The sequence below is a fragment of the Dermacentor andersoni genome, chromosome 4 (genome assembly GCF_023375885.2).
Source record: "Dermacentor andersoni chromosome 4, qqDerAnde1_hic_scaffold, whole genome shotgun sequence".
Classification (NCBI taxonomy): Eukaryota; Metazoa; Arthropoda; class Arachnida; order Ixodida; family Ixodidae; genus Dermacentor; species Dermacentor andersoni.
This window is the reverse complement of record NC_092817.1, coordinates 48,889,484-48,908,859: the sequence shown is the minus strand read 5'-3', so window position 1 is coordinate 48,908,859 and position 19,376 is coordinate 48,889,484.

The window sequence follows — 19,376 nt, the reverse complement described above, 5'->3', positions numbered from 1 at the left end:
GCAGTCATCGTCATCGGCAAGTTCTCATCTGTAACACTGCGTCCAGAGAGCCTTGCACTTTTATAAGGGTTCTTACAGTACAATTCTTAGCACGTCGAAATATCACAAGACTTCTAATTTGATTTCATTATTTGGTGCTCAATACAGTTTTTTTGCTGGCTTCCTCTCCATCACTCTATTCAGTAAGCCGTTTTTCCGTGTCTAATGTTGGGTTGGGCACCATTTCTGCCGCCACCGTCAACGTGTCCATTAGCGCAATATATACTGGTTAGTTTCGGGCACCTTTGCACATGTCTTGCACTGGGAGTCAATGGTTTTCGATAGTTGCGGAAGTTTTTCTTTTTGCATATCTTTTCAGTCCCTTTCATGAGAGTCTAAAAAAATAAAGAACGAGTCTATTGACAAATCGGGCCGACCGTTCAAATCTCCAGCAGCCGTTTGCGAGCATATATTTTTGAAGCTTCAACCGAAGAGCTGAGCGGTGCTTATAATAGTCGGTAAGCTATCCTATATGCAGAAAATCGTCAGTTTTTTCGTCTGACGAGTGCAAGGCGAAATTAAGATGAAGATTTTGAAAGACGATCATAAGCGGCGTGTGCTGCTTCATTTTGAACTTTAACCTTTATGAAAAGTTGCACTAACTGTGAACATTGGCGCAAACCCATTATACCGTTGTCGTGATGATGACGACGAGGATGTTGTGCGCGCACTCTTTTAAACTGCGTGGTCACGTGTGTCACTAGGCTTGTTCTTTTTTTATCGTCCTGGTGCGTGTAAGCCAAAGTTGCGAAGTGGGGCTCTCCACTCCATTTTCACCCCATCCCGGAGAGTGAAAATCCCCGTTAATTACACTCCTTTTAACTCCTCCGAATGGTGCGAGTTGGATGGTTTCATTTCATTCCTCCTATTCCAGTAAAAGAGGTACAAAAAAAACTTTTTTTCTAGAATTGTTTACTGTTTGCGTGCCCCGTAATTAAATGTGCATTTCTGAAGTCTTAATGATGTTTTTTTAACGTTACATACAACTGTCTTGCACAAGGTTCACGCTCATGGCCTGCTATCTCTGCAGCACGTTGTAGCCTGTAATCTCTCTAATACCCACTATTTTAATGCAATGGTGTTTTTTAACCCTCCCGTACTTTCGTGACCGGGATAGGTTGCTGTTTTGTTTGCGAATACCGCGTGCATAAAAAAAAATCCCAGCCCAAGCACTCCGTACAGGTGGCTAGCCAACGAAGCTGAAACGTGCGGCCCCGGTCTTTATCACTGGGTTAATCCCGACGGTCCATTAAAGGACTGCTTGGTAGCCTGTTGGATCCTCGATGCACAGTTTCTGCTTGCGCTCGGCTGCACGAGCCTGTTCTTGGGCCCAGGCTGTAGCATCGGCATGGCGTAGACGAGCTCATTCCTGATTCTTTTCGCGGCGTTGCTGATCGAAAGCTGCCGGCTCCTCAAGAGTACGTATGACGCTTTGCGCACCCATTTCGGAGCCGGAGAGAAACTGCTGCGCGTGCGCTCGGCTACGACAGAGAGCAACGACGTCACTACTGGCACAGCCAATCGCGCAGCCTCTCTTTGTCTTTTTTTTCGTGTATCTGCAAGGGGTTGCGCCGGAAGAGTTTTCGGCGTACAGCCGACATACTGGCGGACGGGCGAATCGGCTAGCCATATACAGCTTAGCCTTAACGAAGATAGCTGAATTACATGCCCAATGGTGGACGGAACCTCGGTCGACTCACAGCAGTCCGATGCTCTGACCATTAGGCCACAATCACATGTGCACGTCTATCCTTCTGCTCCTTCCAACTAGCTCATTGATATGATCGCCTAGTATCACATTGCGTGCTCACATGCGCCATGTTTTTACCTTTGCACGAACTATGCAGGAATAAGATGTGCAAGTTTTATAGTATTTGACTGGCCACGTCAAAAAAGCGTCGCTTCATATAGATACCAATATGTGCGTTGGACCTGCGCATGGACATTTTTTTTAAAAGACGTGCCTGTTGGGAATTGTGGTTTCTGCGAAAAAATTGTCTGTCTGTATGCTGTTAAAAGAATTATAAGCCCTCAAACGATGCACTGCGGGAACACTGCGGAAATAAGATCAAATTCCTGGTCAGTACAGTGCCCATACATAAAGAACCTTATTTATCAAACACATATGCAAAATGCATATTCAAGACAGTTACATATGTAATAGGACTAGACAAAGAAATACATCAAGATTATTGGTGTTAGGCTGCTGAGCACGAGGTCGCGGGATCGAATCCCGGCCACGGCGGCCGCATTTCGATGGGGGCGAAATGCGAAAACACCCGTGTACTTAGATTTAGGTGCACGTTAAAGAACACGAGGTGGTCGAAATTTCCGGAGTCCTCCACTACAGCGTGCCTTATAAGCAGAAAGTGGTTTTGGCACGTAAAACACCATAATTTAATTTCTTTTACATCAAGATTATTACTTAACCTTTATTGACTTGCGCATCAAATGGCGCCAATAACACTGACAGCTGCGCCAGTCAAAAGTCACGAATATGTGAAATGATTGCAAAATAAACGCAGATTTCGGCGATCAAAACATGTCGAACACGTCACTTTGTGTTGACAGGTTTAGCTGACGATCCCATTTCCGAAGCGGCTTCCTCCTTACATTGAAAAACGCGAAGGGACCGAGCACAGGCTCTCTACCCTTATTCAGAACTGCAATTTTAAGAAATCTCTATAATAATCGAGACCTTCATAAACGAAATTACACTTCGTCATGTTTACGAGGTTCTTGTTTCAATTTCGGAGTAAGACAAACCTGGCATTAATTTTGGATATCATGTTGCGCCGATTTCTGAAATATTAGTCTACAGCTGCCAGCTTGCGACGGTTGGAGTTAGCTTCACTTTAGCTAGACATGTGTTCACGAAGACATCGCACGCTATTATACAAGCAAGGATTGAGTTCTAAATAAGGCCCATGATTTCCACAAAAAAAAAGGGAAGGTAATTCGTTCCAAACTGAATCGTGTAAGGCAAAGCAGTAAATAATTTTATAATCGTGATTTGAATTATGGGGTTTTCCGTGTCAAACGCACGATTTGATTATGGGACAATCCGTACTGGGAGACTGCTAATTAAGTTTGAGCACCAGGGCATCTTTAACGTGCTCCCAATGCACGGTTCTTGCATTTCATCTTCTTGTATTTCGCCCCCACCGTAATGCGGCCGCCGCGGTCGGGATTTGATGAAGTGACTTCGTGCTTATAGCAGCGCAACACCGTAGCCACTTGGCTAACGGGACAGGTAATTTTACATCGCAGTGTGTGCTATGCATTCAGCTACATTATTTTGTAACTTTGAGGACTAACATAAAAATGAAGCGCATTCTTACATGTTTTGCAGGAATACCTTTTTCTTTCTCATCTGCTGGTATATTCACGGACTCTAATCTTTCCAGGATACCTCTCTAGCGTTCTGTTGTCGCTCCTTCTGGGTACTCCACCGTACGGGGCCTCTTCCATTTGTCGCCCCGAGTGGTTCAGGACTTCCCGATACGCTGCATACGCCACAGTCACCGGCTGAAAATACCACCTCGGGCAGTCCGGGACTGTCAGGAACGGATAATTGAAGGGACCCAAAGCACGCCGAGCGTTCTATATCACCAAATGGACCCGTCAGCGACATTGTTTTTGGCCTCCATTCCTGTGTCGTAGGTTAAGTGTACACTTTTTTTTTTGTACACTAGACGTTGTTGTCTTTAAACGCACTTCACTTTTGTAGCGCAGAAAAGTTTCCATGTCTTCAGAAGCGTAGAATGTGCAGAATATACGCTTATGATTACTGCAGCAGAAGTCGTCCCCGACAGAGAGACAAAGAAAGGACATGCAGAATAAATACATTATACTGACCCAGTTTAGATCAAATCGCAAGATTTCTGGTTTGGTTACGTCGATCAGAATCAACATTAAGCGTTCTAGGATTATGACCCTTTCCATTCTGACTCCATTCCGGAATCTCGAGATCCCATTCCATTCCAATTCCATCTGTCCAACTGGTGTCTTCATTTTCTTTCCCATTCCGTTCCATGTGTTAAAAGTTTAGAATGGTTCCGGAATTAGTTCAAATCCGGAATTGCTGCTCCGCAAATCTGGTCCCCAAGTCTTTATACACACATAACCTAATCTGCTTTTAGTGTCGGTTACTCACACCTGAAACAAAATCACACAACACGATGTATTGTTGATAAACATATTTATGTCCATAAAACGAGTCGAATCAATTAGGTATGCAATATGCAGAACAAGCTAACTGACACGTAGCAGTGCAGTCGAGCCCCTCTACAACGAATGACCTGTATAACGAACGAATAATTCTGTCCCAGTTCCATTGTAAGCTGTGCGGTGCGCGTCCTTTACAACGAAGGGATCTGTACAACGAATTATTTCATGGCCCCAAGCACATCGTTATAAAGGCGTTCTGTTGTATACTACAGGGGCTCACTTTATGAATGGAGAGCAAAGAAATGCATCTTGCTGATTATAAAAGCGTTATCACAAAATGGCATACTAAGCAGCGTACTTATTCTCGTCTTCTGAATGTCCAGACTGTTGAGGAATTGAGATATACTATATTCTTAGAACACGCACACATACGCACAAGAAAAAAAAGAAAAAACGTCCATGCTAGTAGAAGAAATGTGCAAAGAATGATGTCTGCTAGCTAGAGATAATTTGCAAGAAAACACCTGTGCACTTGCAGCTGCTTTTACAGTGGAATTATAATGGGGCTATAATGGGATGTTCTGATAGCGCTTTTATTGTTTGTTTTTCAAGGAGGTCTTAGAAGACCTTGGCGTTGTGAATATGCTGGTCTCTGGGTTACGCTTTCAAACCCTGCTTTGCCGATGGTATTCGGTCTCCTCGCTGTGGTGGCGGTGGTGGGAGGAGGAGTAGTTGTGACAATTTGACAGTTGCGGTTGTCTAGACAGACAGACAGACGGACGAACGGACGGACGGACGGACGGACGGATGGACGGAAGGACGGACCGACCCTAAAAACGATTGAAGTAGGCAAAAAACGCTAATCGCAATAAAAACAGTGAAATTCAAGTTATCTCAAAAGATGATCGGTTACAACGGTCTTGAATGATAGTGCATCCTTCACGATGACAATGGAAGAGGGAATATTGTTCCACTCAACACAGTTTCTCGGCATAAAAGAATCCAAGAACATGCCAGTGGCTTAGAAGGGTTTGGGTGCGAGCTAGCTTGTACGGGTCATTCATATTAAACAGCGTCCAAAAGCATACGGACAAGAAAGAGCACAGGACCAGGGCTGGTCCTGTGCTCTTCCTTGTTAGCGTGTTTTTTTACGCTGTCTAAAATGAATGCCAGTGGTGACAACGAGGAACAGCAACCGTATTGCTGTGATCTATACGGGATGGCACGTATACACCGGCTGCGATATCATTTAGATTTAAAGGTCGATTATGGAACAATTTGTCTCATGAACAAAGGTGCGAGATGTTACACCGAGGTAAAAGGTTAGGAAAGTTAGGTGCAGATTTCATCTGCGATACACTGGCGCTACCATAATAAAACATACTACAAATAAACATAATAAAATGGACTGATCGATTCTGAAGAGATCTTACGGATTGAATGAGAGCGCGGTGAGCTGGATATTAAACTACGTATTCGAGATTCGAATGAACGAATTTTAGGTAAATTAATAATTTTAGGCGCTCTGGAGCTCGAGAATGCGATGTACTTACAATGTTGTCAATGTAAGTGGGCCATGACAAGTCATCAGATATGTAAACGCCGAGGTATTTGTGTGCAGCCACGCTCTCCAGTTCGAGGCCATTAATTCTGCACTCTGAAGATATTGAGGTAATAGTGCTTTGCGAAAATGTTATGCATTTGGATTTAAGGATGTTAAGGGCCATTAACAATTTAGTGCACCACTCGGATACCTTTTCTAGGTCAAATTGAATGATAAGTGTATCATTCCCGTGAGTTATATATAACGCAGTCGTCTAGAAATAGCTTTATACTAGATTTAATGTAATATGAAAGATCATTTATATAGATCAGGAACAGTAGTGGACCTAATACATTCATAACATAATAAGGAGATGAACTGTAATTGTTAGCGATAACATATTGGTCATGGTTACATATAACGCATTCGATCCATTTGAGGATGTTCAGGTCAATATGGAATTGGTTGATATTTAGTTGGAGTAGTTGACGAGGTACCTTGTCGAAAGCCTCAGAAACGCCCAGAAAAATACAGTGAAAAAAAAAGGAACCTGGGTCTAGAACTGCTTCAATGTGATGAGTAACAGAAGCTGTCTTTCGCAGGAAAAGCTTTTTTTCGAAATCGACGGTGGCAGGAGGGAAAAAATACTGATTGCCTCAGTATCTTTTGTCTGTTTCATAATACATTTGGGACGTATCTTTGCCCAGCCATGCCTATCAGCAACGCAGTATTCGGCACGAGGGAGTTTTGACAACGAGGTTTGAGTACCTCTTGATTCACTGAAAGCTAGGGTCGTTGCTTAGGCTAGTTGGTGATTCATGGTAAAAACGACGCACTGTACGTAGTTTTTTTTTTAATCACTGAAAGTGTTTAAACGTCTAAATGTTTTCGTCCCCGAACCATTTCAAGCGCGACACTTGCAGCTCGAGGTTTATGACTGACGCATTACCTTGACGTGTTCCACCATGGATGTCGTGCCATAGCCAATGTTCCGCAGGACCTGCATGCTGAACCGCCGATTGTCCATCCACAGGTCACCATTCAACGTAGCCACACCTAGTAAAAGGTAAAAAGAGGAAAGTTACCTGGTTAAAACGCTTAGAGCTGTGCACTCAAATGTGTTGACTCCGCAAAACTTTTGAGCGAAGCTTTGCGTCAAACTTTCTGGAGAGAAACGCTAACATTTCAGAAAATAATAGACGAGGTTTATTAACACCGTCTTACGTAGAATATACGAAGAATATAGGGCAGCAAAATATAATATCAATCTAGCAAGGGGTTGATGATGGCGTAAATGTGGTTATTAAGGCATGCAGTTTGGCTGATTCGTGGCGCGCATCGGTGTTGTGGATTGTATTTTCTCGTGCATTTTCCATTAATTGACTTAACGAAACATGTATACTAATGTCTCCATTTAACGTGAGACATTATTTGTCTTTCTTAGAGCAATAATTGTAGTTCTTTTGAGCTAGCAGTCCAAGGTAGGGTAAATTCGTGACTAAGAAATGTAAAAAAAAGAACAATCAAAATGACCAAAGAAGGAAGCCATAACAGTGTGGTAAATTTGCCTATTCATTACGTAGCTTGTAAAAAACCATAAGCGCACTAAAACTCTCTTGTAATTTGTATATGGGTTCTTGAAATGACATCTGTAAATTTTTGATAAAAGCATAACTTGCCACCAGGATATCAGCAGCTTTGTAGCAACACCTTAACAAATTACAGTCATTTGTGTAAACAACATGATGAAAAAGCTGGTGAACGTAATATGAATCAAAAATGTTCACAAGTCCATAAATGGATAGAATTTGCGCAACCTCCTTACTTACCTCCGTATTCTCGTTCATTAAAGAACCAGTTCTGTGGCCGGTTCATAAGCTCTTTTTTAGGCAGATACTTTTTTATTAGTTGGAAATCATTGATTATGACCACGTCTGTTGAGCCAGTCTTGACTCTGTGGATGTGTGAAAAAAAAAAAAACTTTTCTGTGATATTAACAAGAAGCTTCACTAGTCTAGTATTGAATATTTTGGTGGTGAAAGGGTAAAAACATTGCTTTGCAAATTTCTGAAAGTTTATAACTGGTTAACACACCATATACGAGGTGCTTTTCATTATAGTTAACAGAATTTAAAAATTCTTCGTGGAATGTAGCTTAATTGCATTTTTTGAGCTAGATTACAATCGCAGGCGGGCATTTAATGAGAAATCAGATTAATACTTCACTAATTAACGATGTTTTACTAATTAACTTTTAGACTACCTTACGGCACATAATACAATTTGAAAATTCTAGCCGCTGACATCGAAAGTCACATCCACCTGAACCGAATTCTGAGGGTGAGACTATTTTCTAGATAGGTGTTCCCAAAGTTTCCGACAATATGTGCCTTGCATGGTGTTCCTGTAATTTTTTAGCTTTGTTGCATACAAAGGCATTTTGTTAAAAAAGTAAAGTAAGTGGAACAATTAACTGTGCGATATTACCACAAGTTCGACAGCACTCATCCCAAAAGTGGTGCTAGTTAAAAAATTCCTATCAAGTCGATGTGCTTTGTGAAATTACTGGTTTCAATTCGCATGAAGCAATATGCGCGCTTAATTAGTCTAGAAGTTGATTAGTGAAATTTAGTAAATTATTCCTTTATGCGTGTTGATTTCCAGTGTGAGCAACGTCAGCCCCTTCGAGTCATGCAGCTCAATGAGTAGATTTGTGCTTATGTCACGGGCAATTTCTAAAAATAATTTTACAACTAAAGAAAATACATATATGTAAACTACCACTCAAAAACATACATACATACATACATACATACATACATACATACATACATACATACATACATACATACATACATACATACATACATACATACATACATACATATATACATACATACATACATGGCGTTTCAGCTAACTTGGGTCAAGTATTACAAAAAAACATAGGCGCTACATGTGTTGAATTGCCACAGTATTGTTCTGAGCCATATGGAGCACGTCATGATATTTTTTTTTTGAATCCGCCAAGCTGGGTAAATAGCAAACCTTGCTTAAATATCTTTTTAAATATTATCTCTAGCGAAATATCTTCAATATACAAGTTGCAGCGCTTGTTCAGAAACATCAGATTATTTCATACATGCAAAGAAAACTGCCCTGCTTAATTCTTTCCCGCCTTTCTTAAAAGTGTGTGGAAATTCTGAAAAAGTACCATGTGAATGGCGGCTAACGCGCTGCCCTTTTAGTGCTCTGAAATGTAAATTGAACGAATTAGCAAAAGCTTCTCCGCGCACTGAGATCGATTGAACAGGCTGTCGGTGACTTCAATGGACTGCGACGGACCGGAAGGAACACGGCTTTTATCTCCGTATTTCATCACACTGTCAGCCTCGCCCACTACATCGTCTTTCTTCACTGGTGCGAAAAGGAAAAAAAAAAAAGAATGCCTCCGCTGCCTTGAATGCTGCCTCCGGTTCCATATAGCATTCGCATAAGGAGGCCGCTTTTTCGTTGAAGCATTTTTCTCAAAACGGTACGCTCCTTTTGAAAATTAACGTGCGTCGCAGCAGCTACATAAATGTGTTTTTCCGAGCGTTAAAGGAGCCCGCGAATGCACTCAATATGCCTCGAGCGGCCAGTCGCGCGGCAATGTTGCATGTATTCGCGGGCTTCTTTCACGCTCGGAAAAACACTTCTGTGTGCCACGTATTGAGCAACAGAAAACTGTATCGACAGTTTCTCGTGTTGCTATACAATTTTCTCATTCACACTCTCCATCTAATTATAAAATTTGAGAACTTGATTATTTGTTAACAATTAATATATAATTATATAGTTAGGCGGAATGAAAAAAATAATCTGAGTACCTTCAAGCGACGGCAAACATTACCTTCATACTGTCCAGGTACATGGCACCTGCATATTCTTAAATCTTGGATAGTTCGGATGCTCTTTCTCTCTCTCTCTCTCTCTCTCTCTATATATATATATATATATATAATATATATATATCTATATATATAACTTGTAAGTGCTATTGCAGAAGAAAGGAGTTAGCTTAATTGGGAGTGAATTTTGGATGAGATGCACAGTACAAAGCCAGGTGCTCCAAACCCCTACCATAGCTTTACCAGCTTTAGTGCTACAGTTTACGCTACGTTAAAAGTTTCATCCTTACGTGTCCCACACCAGCAAATTGATTATGACAGAAGAAATATAGATGACCTCGATTGTCGCGAAATTTGCTTTGTTGTGATTACTCATTACTACTCGCTGACTTATTAAAAGAGGCCAAATTACTGCGTCCTCAATACGAAGACACCTTGCCTGAAGAGGTTACGCTGGTTGCTGTGCAAAGAGCAGCACGAACAAGGGGAAAAAAAGTGAGGCCTTCTTTTGTGCATACTATTTCGACGGTGAACAGTCATCGGATTTGAATTACTGGGGATGTAGCTGTCATCCCCTTTAAGAGAAGGCGATAGAGTGGTGAACGGTGTTAGTTAAAGCTCGGGATCAGTTGTACCAGGCGGCAATTTGACGACTCGCCAATTTAGTAACACCTTCGTCAAAAGCACTTGGACGCACGTTAGGTGTTTCCTGTCGGATGCAGATCTATCGGACCTTTTTACGCCGGCCGTTGTTTACATTCTACCATGAACGGAATGAGGCGGGAGCCATGCCGATCGCTTAGAGCTCGAAAGCATAAAGGTAACACTGCGAACCACCACAATGAATTCCCTGCATTGACAGAAAATTTTGTTAATTTCATCGTGCGGACGCGAAATGAAGTCGTCGTATGACTCGTAGGTGTAGTTGCTGCTGATGCCTTTGGTGACCTTTAGTTGGGGCTGGGACTACATTTCTGATTTGTTGCCCAGTCACAGAAAAAAAAAAAATGTTTTTCGTAGTCTGTAAGGTATCTATAGAAAACATGTTGCAAATAAAAAAAAAAGAAAACAAGAAGAAAGAAGTCGCAGTTTCGCCTGAAAGGCGAAGGATCGATTGCAATAGCAAACTAGCAGACAGGTATACGAAGTAAGGATCTATCGACCGCAAAGTGAAAACATTCGCCTAAAAACTGAATTACCAACCGTGGTGTCAGCGTGCACAAGAAAACATGTACACTCCACACTCGATGAGCGCGGACACTAGCCGTCAAAACGCTGGGGATAGCAAGCGCGGCAGCAGCAGCGAGCGAAGTGACCTTCGTGCCGTCTATCGCTTCAATACAAGAGCAGCTGGAACACAGCGCGCACAAAGGTATGATCCGTCTGCCGACCCCTTTCGAGATACGGCGCACGCGACCATGCGTGGCCGTGCAAAGTACGCACTTGTTGGCGGAGTTGAAGCCGCCCCGCTTCCCTCCCGCGCTAATTCCTCCCAGTTTTCCTCCATACATGGCGCGCGAGCACAACGCCACCCTTCCCTCACTTCCGTCTGCTCTCCGCTTTCTCCTTCGCGTTCGCCAGATTGAGCCGCGATCGTCGGCTTCTCTCGCCTACTTTCACTCGCACGTACAGCATACGACGTTTGACGACAGTGTTATCGCCCTCGATCTTTATGTGGAACATCACGGCAACGCTGACGACGACGACAAAAATGTGCCTGGTGTCCCTATAATTGCTATCGCAATAATAAAACAAACATTGCCTATGGTCTTAAGTCTAGAAGCCAGCCTGGTCAAAACCAGTCCATAGACATTACAACAGCAGCCTTCATAGCCGCCCAGGTGTGACTTTGAAATACTAAATTCTCGCAATGTGTTTTTTTTCAAAGCGTAGATTTATTTGCGCACCTGCCCATGGGGTTCGGCGTGTGTGTGTCTCGCCGAGCAATTTGGACCAATCCCGTAAACAGCGTAATCAATACTAGGACGATTCCGAAGACAATGCAATGAAAGGTGGTGACTTGCTGGACCTATCTTGACACTAGTGCAGGGTATGCGTTCTCGCAAAGGTCTTAATGTAGTTCGTAAAATGGGCTGATCCTGGGGGCTCTCTAATGAAAGGCATGGGTGGGCCGATCCTGATAATGCTATCGCATTACACTCGCTCAGGTGTAGCATGCTGACCTAGCTCAGTCTTCGCTATCTTCCGCAGGAATTGGCATTGGCGTCTTGCCGAGTAGACGAAAAGGATGCCCCTCACACATCTGAGGCGCGCAGAGCATGAGCACCAAAACTACCTGCGACGTTTTTTTAAAATTGTGGGGTTTTACGTGCCAAAACCACTTTCTGATTATGAGGCACGCCGTAGTGGAGGACTCCGGAAATTTTGACCACCTGGGGTTCTTTAACGTGCACCTAAATCTAAGTATACGGGTGTTTTCGCATTTCGCCCCCATCGAAATGCGGCCACCGTGACCGGGATTCGATCCCGCGACCTCGTGCTCAGCAGCCTAACACCATAGCCACTGAGCAACCACGGCGGGTTACCTGCGACGTTAGCGTGGAGGAGTTTGCAAAGGAAGCCCTTGCGCTGTGGTGCTGGTTTATACGTCACAAATGAAGGTTTTCTAGTTCGGTGCGACCCTAAAAAACATTTAAACACGTCTCGATTTCAAGATGCATGTGATAACGTAAGTGCAAGGGGTATAGGTGCGCTAAAGATAGCATTACATTTCGTTCTTCTCATTACCCTGCACGCGTACTTGCAATTATACCTGCAGCGCGAGACCTACGGCGTCTCGGCAGTGCGAATGTAACGCGAGCCGTCGAAACGCCCAGCTTTCACCCGTTACCACAGTTTATGGCATCCGCATAAACCTTTGTTATCACGTAGATGTCTCTTTCTAAAGTTAACTGAAATATTATCGCTAGCTGGCAGCCCATTTGCTTTGCCAGAACAGCGCGTTAACACGCTAACACCATAACACCATATGCTACATTCTTCATGCTCTGACATACCAGCTGCGGCACATGCGGTCTCGAAAAGCCGTGAGAATAAAGGCTGCAACGGCAGCTTTCCGTATCAAGTGAGTCTGCGTACGCGTACCTGTAAACAGGCCCGTACTGCTTCGCCCATTTTATGGCCTGGTTACAGTGGAAATCCTTGAACGAGAACTGCACATGGCCCACGAGGGGAAGGCCCGGAGGACCGGGCGGAAGGCGCGTTCCTGGAGGCATTCGCTTTCCCTGCAGCCATCGCTGAAGTAAGCGGTAGAGTAGCGATGCCGCCAACATGCTGCCCACGAGCGTCAGCCAACCCATGATTGCAATCTGCGCAAGCTGCCACTTCGAGGTACGGGCTGCTGACTGGCAAGCGGTGCAGTCGTTGTCTTTGTTTAGTCACCGCTCGTCAACAACTCTGTAATGAGGGAATAATATTAATCATTCCTTCGTCAATTAGTTATCACTCGAATGCTGTCAACCACGTGCCGAAATTATTGTACGTTACTATCTTTTTGCTTATCTTAAGATAGCGTATTCTTTCCTTGTATGCTCACATGTACGAGGTGCATATGCTCATGTTATGTTCTTCTGCCTTTTTTTTCTTTCTACTATACTAACCCTCCATTGGCCAGACAAGGACCAACAGTACTAATAAATCATTAAGTATTTTCCATGTTATGAAGATTACATCTAGTATAGGTATTCCCATTTGCACGTCAAACACACAAAATGGTTGGGAGTATGATGTCGCGTTTTCCCTCGGCAAGCTTCCAAAGATATTTCGAACGGACGCGTATTTTTAATTCCAACTTAGTAACTGTAAAATGCCCGTCTATCCAAAATTCTTTAAATTTATTTTCCTCGCAAGCCTCATACCTTTTTGTACACTCAGGCTATCTATGGGTCTTATGTATATAATATATATATCATCCACTGAAAGTGCTAGTCAGGCCTCTTTCACTAAAATCATATTCAACATTAGCTGGTATTTGCCCCCTGCCCTAGCTCTTACAACCAACTCAATAGCGTTGAAACGTGCTGCTTTTTTTGTTAACGCAGGCTCTCTTTTTTGTCGGCCTATTAAACGTAGGGCGTACTGTCGACATTGAACGCGAGTAGTCGGGTGGCCATCTACAGCTGCGAACTGTTCAGCACTGTATACGCGTTGGACGAACCTTAACGCGTTGGATAAAGCTCTCGCGGCGACCGCACGTACGCGACACTTCGATCATTTCCAACTATGATGACCTTCGTCAGGGCCCCAGTAGCAGGAATGATGCAAGCATTTCATTGCAATTAGTTTTCTTCTCGGGATTCCTCAGTTGCCCAAATGGCGCTCCACTTTGCGTTATCACAAGAATAGGCCGTTGGTGAGCAGTGGACAGTGCGAAAAAAAGAGAATCGAGCGAGATGAATCGCTAGGATCTAACGGTCTGAACTCGGTCTTGGTTACTTCGATATACGCTACACTAACTGGACGCTTTCAATGTTCCGTGTGATGTACGAAAACACTGGAAAAGTCTATCTTAACGGTCCCCTTTGCATATCTGCAGTATGCAGCAAACCAAACTCAATGTTCCCAGGATGTGTTAAAGAATAATATGGGGTCGAATTCACAAAGCTTCGTGTTTATAAGTGCTCTCTGAATGGCCGCCATCACTAACTTCATGAGCAGCATAAAAATTGGCAGGAAATTTCTCTTACAAACAATCCTACCGTAAGAGCTTTCTTTTTATGTGAAATACAGGCCATGTTGCTAAAAGTGTGACCCAAAGCAGTTGAGTGCTCATTGTTGTGCTTAGCCAAGGACTATAACCGCCTCTTCCCAGTGCTAACGTTTTGCCACAGCGACTTGTCTGCGTTGGCACGAACAGTGGTCGTCCTCGGCATGCTATATATCAGCTATTCTTGCTAGACGAAGCCCTTGACAAGTTAAATAAAAGTTATATCCTTACCGGTCATTTTTAACGTGACTTGCGTGGTTCATCAGTCGAAGTCGCAGGCTGATGGCTCATGCAGTAACCTTGCAGTTTCACAAAAGCTGGCTTTTCTACGTCGCAAGCGTGTCGCACGCTCGGCTGCTGACCTTCCTAACTGGCGCATAGGCTTGCTGTTAGAAGGACGCGCCTGGGTTTTCCGCTCGGCAAACTAAAGGTGCAGCTGGACCTTAATTGTTCTAGGCCAGCGGATTTCCCGTTGAGGATTGAGGTACGTGCGTTTCTACGTGACTTATCGCCCTCTCATTCGTCTATGTGAAATCGCCTATGTGAAATGTTCGTACAAATGTATGTTTAGAGGTAACTACAAAAATAATGCCAGTTTCGTTTATTTTTGGTTCAAGGGGCCCTGAAACACTTTTCTAACTAATCATAGAATTGACTCAGTATTGAAGTTCGTCCTCCCACGAATCTCATGCTGCAAACATATTTCGGGTTCTTCAACTAGCACTGTAATTATTCCCCCCCGAACAGGTATGCGTCTTTCTCTCTTTTCGTCACCGCTAGCGCGCTGGAAGCCACACAGCGGAGAAGCCAACAGGGCAAAGCGTCGGCCGAAAGTTGAGGGCCGTGGCGGCGAACGGCGAAACGGCCGCGGTAAACTAGGCTACGCCCCACACCGCTGCCATCTCGGAGGCCACACAAAGATGCAAAGGTGGATGGCTGAAATGATTTTGCTGTCTTTTTGAGAACTCAAGATTGGCATGTATCTATTGCTGGGGTTGATGTCGCGATTCTGAAATCAGCCGACAGCGTTGGTGGGCCAACTGCTTTCGATGACGACATTGCGGATGCGAGGGCAAGCGACTATTCACTATACTTTTGACACGCCGGCTCTATGCAGTGCGTTAATATTCGGCTCACATGAGCCTTGTTAACAGATCGGCGACGTCTTTTTGTAGTATGTGCAAAGAATTCGGCAGTACCCACCCGCAATCGATGTCGACGGTAATGCGTATAGCATTAAATCAATATAGCGACATAACGTATTGCCACGATCGAAACGAGTTATGTATGACACGTCTGCTGTAGCGGGAGTCCCCTTCCGCGTTTCTCTAAGAACACCCGGCGGTGCCGTCGCAGCAAAGCCTGCGTGTGGCCTCGGAATGTATGGGGCGCCAGTGTCTACGAACGCTGAGAAACGCGTCACGCGCCAAGAGGGCTCCTCTCTCGCGCGTATTTCTAAACACGTCACACCATGCAGTGGTGCTGCCGTGAAGTCCGGGCGTGGCGTGAAAGTGCGCGAAGCACCCGAAAAATGCTAACGCATTAAAGATATTTAGGGCCGAATTAAGCATGTTTTTGATGGTATATTTGGAGTAATCGATGTTTTTCGATGGCATTAGGCATGGGCAACGGCGTAGACATGAACAGCGCTGGAACAACAACTCGACTTCATCTTTTTTAACGGAGGTATATAAATTCGTTTCGCACTAGGAAAACATGAGAACAGTGGCAAAGTTGGTCATTAGCGGATAAATTATAGATCAATGTTTCTCATATTGAAATTCGCCGTGTAATAGCGAGTGCTTGTAACCTTCGTGTAGTTTCACTGATCTAGAACTGCTTTCTCATGCCTGAGTCGCTCCCGTTCACAAAAAAGTTGCCAAAGTCACTTGGCCCAGTCCTTGGCTCCTTTTGAACGCAGTGTAATCCTTGCTTATTGGTTAACTGTTCCATAGTCCAGTGTGGGCGCTGGCGAAATATTATGACGCCACGCGAGAAGATAGCGCTCAAATTTGATTACTCGTCTGTTATGGACTGCGTCCTGACTTACAAAGGTTCTGATGGCTGCAAGCCTGACGCTTCTGGTATTCGAGAAGCGTAGCTAGCGATATAGGTTAGCTTTCGCGTCACTAAACCCAAGTTAAATAACAAAACAGGTTAGCTTAATATTGCACTTTATTGCCCCTTAACCGTAACCATTCTTTCGGTAAATGTCCGAATAAAGCATGCAATCATGTCGCAGTTTTGGGTCAGCTGCATCTATAATACAAAAGTGCCCACGATGCACTTCTCTACTACAGTGACGCTGTTAAAGAGAAGCTGTTTTTGCCTACTTTATCGATATTGGAGGGGCTGCTGTATGCTGGATCGGTTGCTACCTTGGCGGATATACAGGTTATTTCCGCGAACACTTTCAAAAATCTTTAAAAGTTGCCTGTGGCAGATATCACAATTCTAGTCCATGAGCAGGTCTACTGAAGCGGCAGACAATACTTGCACAAAAAACAGAGATGCAAAATCGATTAATTAATAAAAATTCCCCAATTACACTTTTAACTAATTACCTTTTGGTCCATATTCATCATCATCATCATCATCATCATCATCATCATCATCATCATCATCATCATCATCACCACCACCGTCGTCGTCGTCACCACCACCCCCACCACCACCACCACCACCACCACCACCATCATCATCATCATCATCATCCTGGTTACACCTACTGCAGGGCAAAGGCCTCTCCCATACTTCTCCAACTACCCCGGTCATGTACTAATTGTGGCCATGTTGTCCCTGCAAACTTCTTAATGTCATCCGCCCACCTAACTTCCGCCCTTTGCTACGCTTCCCTTCCCTTGGAATCCAGTCCGTAACCCTTAATGACCGTCGGTTATCTTCCCTCCTCATTACATGTCCTGCCCATGCCCATTTCTTTTTCTTGATTTCAACTAAGATGTCATTACCTCGCGTTCTTTTTCGCACCCAATCTGCTCTTTTCTTATCCCTTAACGTTACCCCCATCATTCTTCTTTCCATAGCTCGTTGTGTCGTCCTCAATTCAAGTGGAACCCTTTTTGTAAGCCTCCAAGTTTCTGCCCCGTAGGTGAGTACTGGTAAGACACAGCTATTATGCACTTTTCTCTTGAGGGATAATGGCAACCTGCTGTTCAATATCTGAGAATGCCTCCCAAACGCACCCCAGCCCATTCTTATTCTTCTGATTATTTCAGTCTCATGATCCGGATCCGCGGTCACTACCTGCCCTAAGTAGATGTATTCCCTTACCACTTCCAGTGCCTCGCTACCTATCGTAAGTTGCTGTTCTCTTCCGAGACTTTTAAACATTACTTTACTTTTCTGTAGATTAATTTTTAGACCTACTCTTCTGCTTTGCATCTCCAGGTCAGTGAACATGCATTGCAATTGGTCCCCTGAGTTACTAAGCAAGGCAATATCATCAGCGAATCGCAAGTTACTAAGGTACTCTCCATTAACTCTTATCCCCAATTCTTCCCAATCCAGGTCCCTGAATACCTCCTGTAAACACGCTGTGAATAGCATTGGAGAGATCGTATCTCCCTGCTTGACGCTTTTCTTTATTGGTATTTTGTTGCTTTCTTTATGGAGGACTACGGTGGCTGTGGAGCCGCTATAGATATCTTTCAGTATTTTTACATACGGCTCGTCTACACCCTGATTCTGTAATGCCTCCATGACTGCTGAGGTTCCGATAGAATCAAATGCTGTCTCGTAATCAATGAAAGCTATATATAAGGTTTCGTTATATTCCGCACATTGCTCTATCACCTGGTTGATAGTGTGAATATGGTCTATTGTTGAGTAGCCTTTACGGAATCCTGCCTGGTCCTTTGGTTGACAGAAGTCTAAGGTGTTCCTGATTCTATTTGCGATTACCTTAGTAAATAGTTTGTAGGCAACTGACAGTAAGCTGATCGGTCTATAATTTTTCAAGTCTTTGGCGTCCCCTTTCGTATGGATTAGGATTATGTTAGCATTCTTCCTAGATTCCGGTACGCTCAAGGTCATGAGGCATTGCGTATACAGGGTGGCCAGTTTTTCTAGAACAATCTGCCCACCATCCTTCAACAAATCTGCTGTTACCTGATCCTCCCCAGCTGCTTTCCCCCTTTGCACAGCTCCCACGGCTTTCTTTACTTCTTCCGGCGTTACTTGTGGGATTTCAAGTACCTCTGGACTATTCTCTCTTCCATTATCGTCATGGGGGCCACTGGTACTGTATAAATCTCTATAGAACTCCTCAGCCACTTGAACTATCTCATCTATATTAGTAATGATATTGCCGGCTTTGTCTCTTAACGCATACATCTGATTCTTGCCAATTCCTAGTTTCTTCTTCACTGCTTTTAGGCTTCCTTCGTTCCTGAGAGCATGTTATATTCTATCCATATTATACTTTCTTATGTCAGCTGTCTCACGCTTGTTGATTAACTTCGAAAATTCCGCCAGTTCTATTCTAGCTGTGGGGTCATATTGGCCCATATTGCAATTTACAAATTCTCGCCGTGGACTTCGCAAGACAGATCCACTTAGAACGAATTTTCAAGATAACACGTTTCGAGATATATATTCCCGAACTTTGCGCAGAAATGCATTGGCATTCCAGTTAATTTGTTATCGTTTCTTGCACGAATGCACGCAAGTAACTGGAACGCCAATGCATTTCTCCGCAAAGTTTGGGAATTTATATCTCGAAACTGGTGCCGTCCTGAGAACTCGTCCCAAGTGGATCCGCTTTGCGAAGACCACTGCTGGAATTCTTAAATTGCAATATGGGCCATAAGATAACTAGCTATAAAGTTAATTAGCAAATTCTTGTTAATTGGATTTTTTGTGCAAGTAGTGTCCGCCGCTTTGAGTATAGACCAGCTCATAAACTAGAATTGAGCTATCTGCCACAGGTAAACTATAAAAAATTGTGAAAGTGTTCGCTGAAACACCCTGTATACTTTGCTGTACAGGG